The sequence below is a fragment of the Sciurus vulgaris genome (assembly GCF_902686455.1).
Source record: "Sciurus vulgaris genome assembly, chromosome: 12".
Lineage (NCBI taxonomy): Eukaryota > Metazoa > Chordata > Mammalia > Rodentia > Sciuridae > Sciurus > Sciurus vulgaris.
Window position 1 is genome coordinate 36,404,495 of NC_136473.1, and position 10,165 is coordinate 36,414,659.

At 37.4% G+C, this 10,165-nt stretch overlaps 1 pseudogene across 1 annotated transcript; it reads right to left on the bottom strand.

The window, feature by feature from the left end:
* Positions 1–1,610: 1,610 nt before the first annotated feature.
* LOC306641737 (proteasome subunit alpha type-3-like) lies at positions 1,611–2,494 on the bottom strand (annotated as a pseudogene). The gene has a single exon. The product of its transcript is annotated as a proteasome subunit alpha type-3-like (transcript).
* Between the last annotated feature and the right edge of the window lie 7,671 nt (positions 2,495–10,165).

Here is a 10,165-nt window from a genome sequence, read left to right on the forward strand (position 1 = left end):
CAATCAACTATTTTGACCACCTCAGTGAAGACAGTTTCTTCATTCTACACTAAGATGTTAGGTTTTCTAAACTTTTATTTATTTTTATTTTTCATTCATTTTTTTCCTCACAATTTATGGGGTGGTCAGGTACATGCACATTTGCATGTGAATTCTGGCTGTGCTGATTTGTTCAGGGGTATATTTACATATATTTATTTCTTCTTCTCTCATTTTTACGATTTTTAAATGTAATTCTTTCCAAGCATTTTCTTTTAAGTGTTTGGTATTTGGGGATTATATATTTTGGTTTCATTTTGTACTGTTGTCCTGTGTTTTTTCCTCTTGTTTCTCTTTGTCTCTTCTTTCACTAAAAGCCAAATTCTATTGCTCTCCCAATACCTTGCTTCTTCCGTTTTACCCCTCCTTCAATAGAAAGATCATGTGCTGCATCTCTTCTGCATTCTCTATTCCCATTTTGAAATTGAACCCTCTTTCCTAACTTCCTAGCACATTTTCTTTTTACCTAATCAACTGTATATTTACCATCCTTCAGGACTAATTGGATTATATAACCTCTACCCCCACCATTAATGCTTATACAGTCATTACTGCTGTGCATAATGTAGTTGACACCTGGGTTTGCTTTAAAGGTAGGTCTAGCTAGTATTCCACAATCCCCTGGAAATGTATGTCTGGATATTCAGAACCTATAGTGATTATGGCCTACAGCGGTTACCCAGGGAGTCTTCCAGGAAATGTGCTGTGTCTGAGCAAGGAAAAGGAGGCTGATTCCAGTGCTGTCTAGAGTTCACTGTGTTCCTTGAGGGAATCCCTTTCCCTCTCTGGGCTTCTTTCTCATCAACACTGGGTCACTGGGAAAAAGTGATCTCCAGTCACCCTCTTGGCTCTGACAGGCTGTCATTGTTCTTTGCACGTTTCTCTGTATTTCAGTCTTCCCTTCAGCACCATGGAAAGTGATCGGAATCACCCAGGATGCTGCCAAACTGAGCAAATCCACAGTCAGATCCTTCTCTCTTGACATCTGCTGAGGACACACAGGGCAGGAGATCTGGAGTGTGTCTGTGAGTAATATCCAGTACTTCATGTTCCTGTGGGGTCCTGCACACTACTGCTGCTTCCACCAAAAATCTGCTGCTTTTGAATCTGTAGCTCTCCCACCTCAGTCAGCTAAGATTGGGCCCTTAAGAGGGAAGTGCAGGGACTCCACAGAGGGAGGAGAGAAGAATGTGGAGGCTTACTGAGTCTATCTACCACCTGCCTTTCTTTAATACCTCTTCTCAACCTCCCTCAACCACTCTTCCTCTGTCCTGGATGAAGTGAGCCAGGTCTCCCAGGCAGCATTGACAGCATGGTGTGTTGCTAGGGCACTGTGGGATCCTTTTGAAGTAGTCAGTGCAGGGAGACCATTCATTCTCTTCTGTGTGAGCCCTGTTCCTCTTCATATGGGAATATTTGGCTGAATGAGTTCATTCCCATGTCACTGTCACTCACTTGTCAGTTTGTTCAGGTACTCCACATATTTTGAATTCATTTTACCTTCTTCATCCAATATGTAATCAATGAGGAGAGGAGTTCTTCATGCCCTTCCTCCCTTTTTTTCCCAGTGGCTACAAGATAAAAATTTAATGAAAATTGGTCAGTGACTGTGTGTAATCCATGGGGCTAAAGTTACATGGGACTATTACAGAAATTTAAAACAGAATAGATGCTGAAGTAAATGTTACATGTTATCATTATCTGATTCATCTTCTTCCTTCAAAGATTCCTTAGCATATTTCTCTGCTTCTTCCCTTATACTTTTGGAACAATTTCATGTCTTCCGTTAGTTAATTCACCACCCCACTGAGTTCTAGTTCAAAAGCTTTATCTTTAACTTTGTCATGTACTATGTAAATTATTTTTGCAACTTCTTTAACAACATTACAGCAGGTCATTTCCTTCATCTGAAGTTTTTCTATTTCTGTCTTTGCAGCTTGCCTGGCTTTGCCAGTGGCACAGTCCCAATAACCATATGAAACACCTGATGGATCAATTGTGTAGAGTTTTGCACCATCATTCACAGTGTAAGATCCTAATGTGAAACTGCAGCCAAAAGGTCTAACAGCACTGTAGAGTGTATAAGTGTGTATGTACATGGCCACTCTGTCTGCAAGATGTTTTAGTGGAATGTTGTAGCCAAAGTTGGATCTAAAGTTTGAAGCTTCTTCTCTTGCTTGCTATGTCTGCTAAAGAACGAGTATCTGCCAACATACCTGCTACAGCCATTCCAGCATGCCAATCAACATTAAAAAAGTTTATTGGAACCTTCTTCATAAAGTTTAGACAGCACTAATTTTTCTACCCCAAAGACAACACCATCTTTACATCTGATTCCAGTAGCTACTATTTTCTACAGCCTTCGTAGCATATTCAACTTGAAAAACTCTTCCATCAGGAGAGAATGTAGAAGTTGACAGGTCATACCCAGTGCTGATGAAACTCATCCAGCTAAAACCACCAGGATGCGCAGACCACTTCCAGACTACCTGAGAGGCAGGCAGGGTCAAAATGATGACATCAATGTGGAGAAGAGATTATCAGTCTCCAGTCTGGAAGTCACACTAGAAATTTTTATTGGGTTTTAATGTTTAGCAAACTTTACTTTATGTTTGTTTGGTGGAGTCTCAACTCTCTTCTTCCTCCCTGCTCAGTGGATGAACTCCTGAAATGACACCTGACATCACACTTCATTTTCACCATGGAAGCCTAATCACTGAGTTACCATTCAACAACTATGTCACCTTAGGGATACTCCATCACATAAAATGTAACAACACTGTATGAATTTGCTTTTAAAACTAAATTCTCTCAGTTTGAATACTCTTTCACAGTTTAAAGGCAACTGCATTTGTGTTCTGCCACATTATCCTAGGGAGATACATACTGACTTCTTAAAGTAATGTACTCTAGGGTGGATAAAACTGAAGGAGGAAAGGGAGTACAACTTTTAGTAACTCTGAAAAATTGAATCAAATTTATAAATTTTGAAAGTAATCATACCTTCCTCATCATTATTTTCAAGCAGCAGGAAATTGGATAAAAAGGAGAGATAGGATTGAAGGGTAAAGATTTATAGTGAAGTAATTCACTACCTGACATTATTAGAAGAAAACAGTCATCTAATTAGTGTTTACATTTGGATAGTAGCATGGCTTATGATTTTAATTGTCATGCTCAAAATAATTGTTTTTCATTGTCCACTTGGAATATTTTAAAGGTTTTAAAATGTTTGAGGGATTCTCAAATCTTTGTGCCTAATGTAAAGGCCGCTATTATACTGTAGGCAAATTGAACGACAGCACAGCAGTGTTAAAAAGAAAGCTCAAACTGACATTACTTCACAGGTGCCCCCTAAATCTGCATTGTGGCCATTTTGCTACTAGTTTTTTGATGACTATAAATCACATTCAACTCTCCAAGCTTAGTAAAGTACAGAAAGGTCAGAAACCTGTCAGTCTTTTACTGGACTTTCATAATATATTTGGCTCATTGTGCCAGCCATGGAGGAACACACCTGTAGTTTCAGTGACTTGGGAGGTGTGGCAGGAGTATAGGAATTTGAGTCCAAACTGTGCAACATAGGAAAACCTGTCTCACAAAAGATTTTAAAGGAGGCTGGTGATACAGTTAATGGCAGAGCACTGTATGTGAGCTAGCCCTGAATCCCCAATACTGCAGGAAAAAAAATCATCATTATTAAATGTGATATAATTATCATATATTATATGTAATAATACATATATTATAATGTATATAATATTAATATATATTAATATAATATTATATGTATATAATATTATAATGTATATGTAATATACATAATTTAAATTTATAATGTATAATACATATATTATATATAAGGATATTTAATCCTAACATTATATCTAGATTATCATTAAGGAAAATAGACAATCCAAAAATGTACTGCTCCGACTCAGAAGTACTCAAAAAGCTAGTGACTATCAACCTGTGAGCAGGGCAAGTGGGTGAGAATCTATTTGCCATCTTCACAACACATGGAGGGTGTTGGGGATTCCCTACCTTGGGATTTTTCCCCAGTTTATACCACCATTTTACTAAGGCAACTTGATTTTAATGGTTTTGAATACTTGGTATATTTAATGAGAGCTAAAACTCTTTACAAATATGAATTCATTAATGAATTTCCTTGGTACTTAATATTCAATCTTACAGCTAAATTGGATATTTATTAGGTATCTGTTAAAGCAGAAAGATTTATTCACATTACCTTTAAACTATATCTACAGTTTTTCTGGTGAATCAGCATAAACTAATTTTGAATAGTTATGTATCAAATGTAAGAACCATTCTTTATTGTTTAGGAATCCTATTTTCTGGAAGACAAACATTCCTAGGATTTAGTTATTATAAACAAAATGATCAGCAACATAAACCAACATTACAGCCAGTTCATTAACTAAAAAATAAACATCTGATTTTCCATGGTATTCAACAGGCAGTATGAGTAGAAGTGTATAACTTCAGAAGACAATGGTATCTTGTTGAACAAAGATTTAAAGGGTGAGCTCTTGTTGTGCTGGAAAATAAACATGTCAGTTTACCATCTATCCCAAACCTTTTTTCTTGAATGTGCTGACCTGAATTTAGAAAGCATCCATGATATTGATAAAATTAATTAAATATAAATATCAAATTAAGTGCTATAAGTATTAGAATCCTCATAGCATTGATATCTTATGTAATAAATTTAAGTACACTGACAATATCACTGAAGTTCAGAGAGATGCAAGATCATAAGAGATCAAGTACTTGAGAAATTTTTTCTGTGATGTTGTGTTTTTAATTCTTTTCCTGTTTGATTTACATTTTGAACTATTTTAATTTTATTATTAATTTTAAGGCATATAACAATGCCTTATGTGAATTTTATTTATATTAGGGATTGAACCCAGGGCACTCTTCCAGTAAGCTACATTCACAGACTTTTTTTCTTTAAGATAGAATCTCACTAAGTTGCCTGGGCTGGTCCTCAACTTTCCATCCTCCCTCCTCAGCCTCCAAAGTAGATGCAATTATGGAATTATATGTTTTAAACTTCACCCAACTAAAATGAGGACTTTGTTTTTGTAAGGATGATTTACCCCAATGTTGCTTTACCACAGAATTATATCTCCAGCCCTTTTTCTTTTTTTATTTTGAGACAAAGTCTCACTAAATTTCTTAGAGCCTCACTAAGTTGCTGAGGGTGATCTCGCACTTGTGAACCTCCTATCTCTGCCTTCAAAGTTACTGGGATTACAGGCATGTGCCACTGTCACTAGCAAAATGAGAACTTTTAGTGATCATTGCACTAAAATGTCTTATAGTCTGAAATATATTTCATATAGATAATAGGTTTTCAAAATATTTAATTTAAATCCATTTTCCCCCTCCCTTCACAGGCTGGAGATTGAGCATACATCCTTGAGCACACTAGAAAGTGCTCCACTTCTGAGATACATACCCAATTACTCTACTTGAACTTTCTATGTATTACTCTTTACACAGTAGGTCTTCCTGAAATAAGGCCCAAGAAACTAATTATCATTGGGAAGTTTACTTATTCACACTTCTCACAATACTTTATTATATTATATATTTATTTTATTAATACTTACAAACCACTGTGTATAGTTATTATTTATTGCTGTTAATTTGGATTTGAATAAAATGTTAAATGATATTATTTACAGCCCCAAAGATGTTTTTTTTCTAAAATAATTTGTGTAAATCAGATGTACTATTCATTTCTTAAAATTTTGTCATGTTACATTATTTAGGCTTGGCATGAAGACGCCTCCACACTTGAGTCTAGGTTCTGCCAACTAGGTTAGTGCTCACACTACCTGAAAATCTAGTGCAGATGACACTCCTAACACAACAGAGTCTCAGAAATGGCAGCACTGAGCCTGAGAATTGCAGAGTCCTAGGAGTGGGGCTCTTTGTGATCTGAGAAGCTGTTTTCAGCTTCACTGTTCCTATTCATCAGTGCTGCCCGGTCACATGGGAGGCATAAGTTCTTTGAAGTTGTTCCAAATGTGGGGCTGACAAGCAAGTGGATCATTTTGTTTTGCTCTTCTTTTCCTTGTTTAAGTAACTCTGCTAAATTTAACATGTCTAAGGGATTTTCCTTTAACCTTAAAGTATGAAATAGAAACTAAAAGTTTATTTATTGTCAATTAATTATGAGTTTGTGATATGTACATTAAAGGCCTATTCACATCCTGAAGAAATCTAATATTTAAAATAAAATGGTGACTTTCTGAGTTATTGCATGTAAAACTGTTACTGAAATTTCAAACAAAAGTTAAAACACAAATATAATTGTTGGCATACTTACATACATAAAATGTTTCAGAGAAATAAAGTTTGCATGATGTTTTAACTCAAATTATACCTAAGATAGAAATCACACTATTTGTTTTTACAAGTTTTGAAGTGGGAAGTGAGCAGAGAGAGCAGCATTTCTGCCAATGAATGGATCCTGGTAGAAATGAAGCAGGAAATTCTGTGTGTAGATATAAATGGGTGGTCCAGCTCTAGCGGGGATTGAGGGTCCTAGGTGGATGGGAGGCATCGGCGTGGTGGAGAAACAGCACACAGAGACACCAAGTGTTCTGAGGCTGAATCTACCTTTATTTTTTCTGCCAGCCTTTTTGTAGATATTTTTCTTTAGTAATGATTATATCATTTTTGGTTAGTTTAAAACAAAAAAAAAAACCTTCAAAAGTACAATCTATGCTTCTTCTCAAAGTACACATTCTCTCTGTATGACAGCCCAGACCAAAACAAACTTATTTCCCAGTTAGATTAAAACAACCTTGTCTCCCAGATAAACTGAGGGCACCATGATCTGCCAGCCTTCAACCTTCATAACAAACTCATCACTAGATTTTCTGAGAAACCACCCCCACCATGAACTCCAGTGTTTAACAGTGAAAAGTTTTTACTATTATTAAAGGGCACAGAAATCAAATTATAATTAACATTTAATCTATTTTAATTTCACACAATGATAGACTACAATCTTATTCTGATTCACAAATAATTAGACTAAACATAGGAAAAGCACAAATCATATTCATGACCAACCGAATTGTTTTCATTTTGTAAAGTATTTCTGGAATCAACTATTAAAACTAAGAAAGTAACAAAGTCTAAACACTTCATCCAAGCTCAGAGGAATGCCTCTTTATCCATCTATTATTATACTAAAGCAATCAGTCTCCTTTAAACTCAGGCACAGCACAATTGTTTATTTTCATATATTTTATCTATGTATTATTGCTAAATTTTTATTGTGCACTATTTTGTGTCCCAATACAGTAAAACCTTCCCAATGTTTTTCCAATAAGTTTCTAAATGATATATTGATTATTAATATTAAAAAGCTACTACACATGGAGACATGCCACACCTATGGCCCCTAAGAGGGAGGACAATCAACAGAACCATGTCAAGTGTTGAGTCCTCTACTCCAACAGCCTGTGTCAAGTGTCGGATCCTCTACTCCAACAGACTGTGTCAAGTGACGGAGTGGCAGGAAATAGATGCGGCAGGTTCCCAGAGACCAGCTGGTGCAGGGTAGAGAGTTAGCCCTCTTAGAGTTCTGAATGGGTGGTTAGGAGGGCTCTGAGTGCCATCGGAGGGGGGAGGATCTCTTCGGGGTCTTGGCAAGGTTCACACAGGAAGCCAGTCTATGGGACCCAGTTCATTGGCTACATACTCCTCCCTGTCTCAACCAGACTTGTCCCTTGCCTCAATGGAATCAAGTCAGAAAACCCAATCCAGTACCCTTACCAGAGGAACTGGGATCCAGATTGTCAAGGCCCCTACCCATACAATCGATAACTGATTGTTACATGAATGGATTGGGGCAGAATGTGCTGCTATGTCCCTTTGGATGACACCCGGGAAGAGACTTGTGTGATAGCCATCTGGGGTTATGCACTTGAGGCAGCTAGACTGTCCATTCTGGGTTCAGTGTGCCTGGATCTCTGGCCAGACTGGATGGACATATGCTTCTGGAAGCACAGGCTATACCTGTAAGCTGCAGGGTGGGCACTGGACAGTGAGCTGGGAAGGATAGAGCAAACCTGTCATTGAGGGGCTTTCATGTTTCCTTACCCTGAAGAGCAAATGATGAACTAGATCTGGCAGAAAACCCTTATATGTATGGTCAATGTTATGATACCCTAAGACATCAAGAAGAATGCCATGGCATGTCAGTGAGGAAGAACCTTCTCCAGAAAGGGTGCAGGGACAGCAGATAAACACAGAAAAGAATGGAGTCAGACTCCATCCCTCACACACACACACACACACACACACACACACACACACACACACACAATTCCTCAAAATATATTAAAGAACTCAATGTAAAACTAAAACTACAAACTCTTAGAAGAAAACATAGGACTGCATCTTTATGGCCTTGAATGTAGTAATGGTTACTAATATAAGGCACTAGTCAGGCAATAAAGTAAACCATAAATTGGACTATATGTAAAAATAAAATCTTTGAGCATCAAAGAATGCACTGAGAAAGTGAAATGACAACTCACAGAATGGAAGAAAATATTTACAAATCATACATCATAACTCAGAAAGGATTGGTACCCCAAACTTAGAACTAACTCTTACACTTAAAAAACAAAGAAAATCCAATTAAAAAATGTACAAAGAACCTGAATATGCACTTCTCCAAAGATCATATTATTATTGCAAAACAGTCATCATTTATCCTTAAAGAATTGCTCATCAGAGTCATAACAAGAGACCATTTCATGACTGGAAGGATGGCTACAATTGAAGACAGGGACAATAACAAATGTTCTCAGGGACAAGAACACAAAGTGACCTGAGGAGGGAAATATAAAGGATTTGCCTACTCTCTAGCACAGTCTGGCAACTCCTTTCATTTTTAGACACAGACATAAAAAATGACTGAGCAATCCCACTTCTAGGTATGCACCCAAGAGAAACAAAGGCAGACATGCACACCAAGGCTAGTATATGAATGTTCACAGCAGTGTTAGTCAACAACCAAAAGGTGCAAGTGACTCAAAAATCAGTCAACTAACAAAAAGATAAATAAAATATGGTGTATCCATCTAATGGAGTTTTATTCTGCAATAAATAGGAATGGAGTACTGATAACATGCTGCCACATGAAAAACCTTGAAAATATTAGGCCAACTGAAAGAAGCCAGTCAAAAAAAAAAAAAAAAAAAAAAAAAAAAAAAACAGGGTCTCACTAAATGACTTAAGGCCCTCAGTTTGTCCTCAGTGAAGGGCAGATCACTTGGCATTTTGTCCAATATGCAGTCCAGGCACAGAGACAGACTTACTGAAAAGTTCCTAGGAGAAACCAAGTTTCACAGCATGCTTTGCATGGTTCCTCCCTCAAGTACCTTGATGCCACAATTTCTTTAACACCTGTTCCTCCATCAGGTTCCCCATCCAGGATGCAGCATCTTCCAGAATATTCCTTGTCATGAACTCCCCAGATTTCTCCAGTCCTGCCTTACTCAGGTCCTCACCAGAGATTCACTTTCAAGTATGCTCAAGGTGGACCTCACAGATCTCAGGAAGCAGGCCCTTCAGTCTCCAGGAGGTGCTCTCCTTAGAAGTGTGGGCTAATGGAAGAGAGGGGACTCAGGAAAGAGTGCATCATGGATGAGCAGGTACAAATTCATTTGTAATTTATATCATAGAATATTCCCAATGGGTACATAATGTATATTCATATTTTGAATAGAGGTTTACTTGTTCCAAAGAAAGATGTCATTTCTTTTTTCCAAGAATCTGTCACTTTAAAACACTCTAATTAACAATGAGTGGCAATATTTGTCACATTTCTGACCTTCATAAAGTTGTATGTTTTCCTCTGACCCGTTATTAATATAGATAATGGCATAATAACTCATTGGACCAAAATTTTAGGCAAGGATTTGTGAATAGCATGTGGTCACCAACCAAATGAATCCTCAAGTGCACACCTCACCAGAATGGATGTCTCAGGACATGGCACCACCCAAAACACCTATTGAAATGAGGCCACCTGCCATCCTCCCTGATAACCCACCTGTCTGTTCCT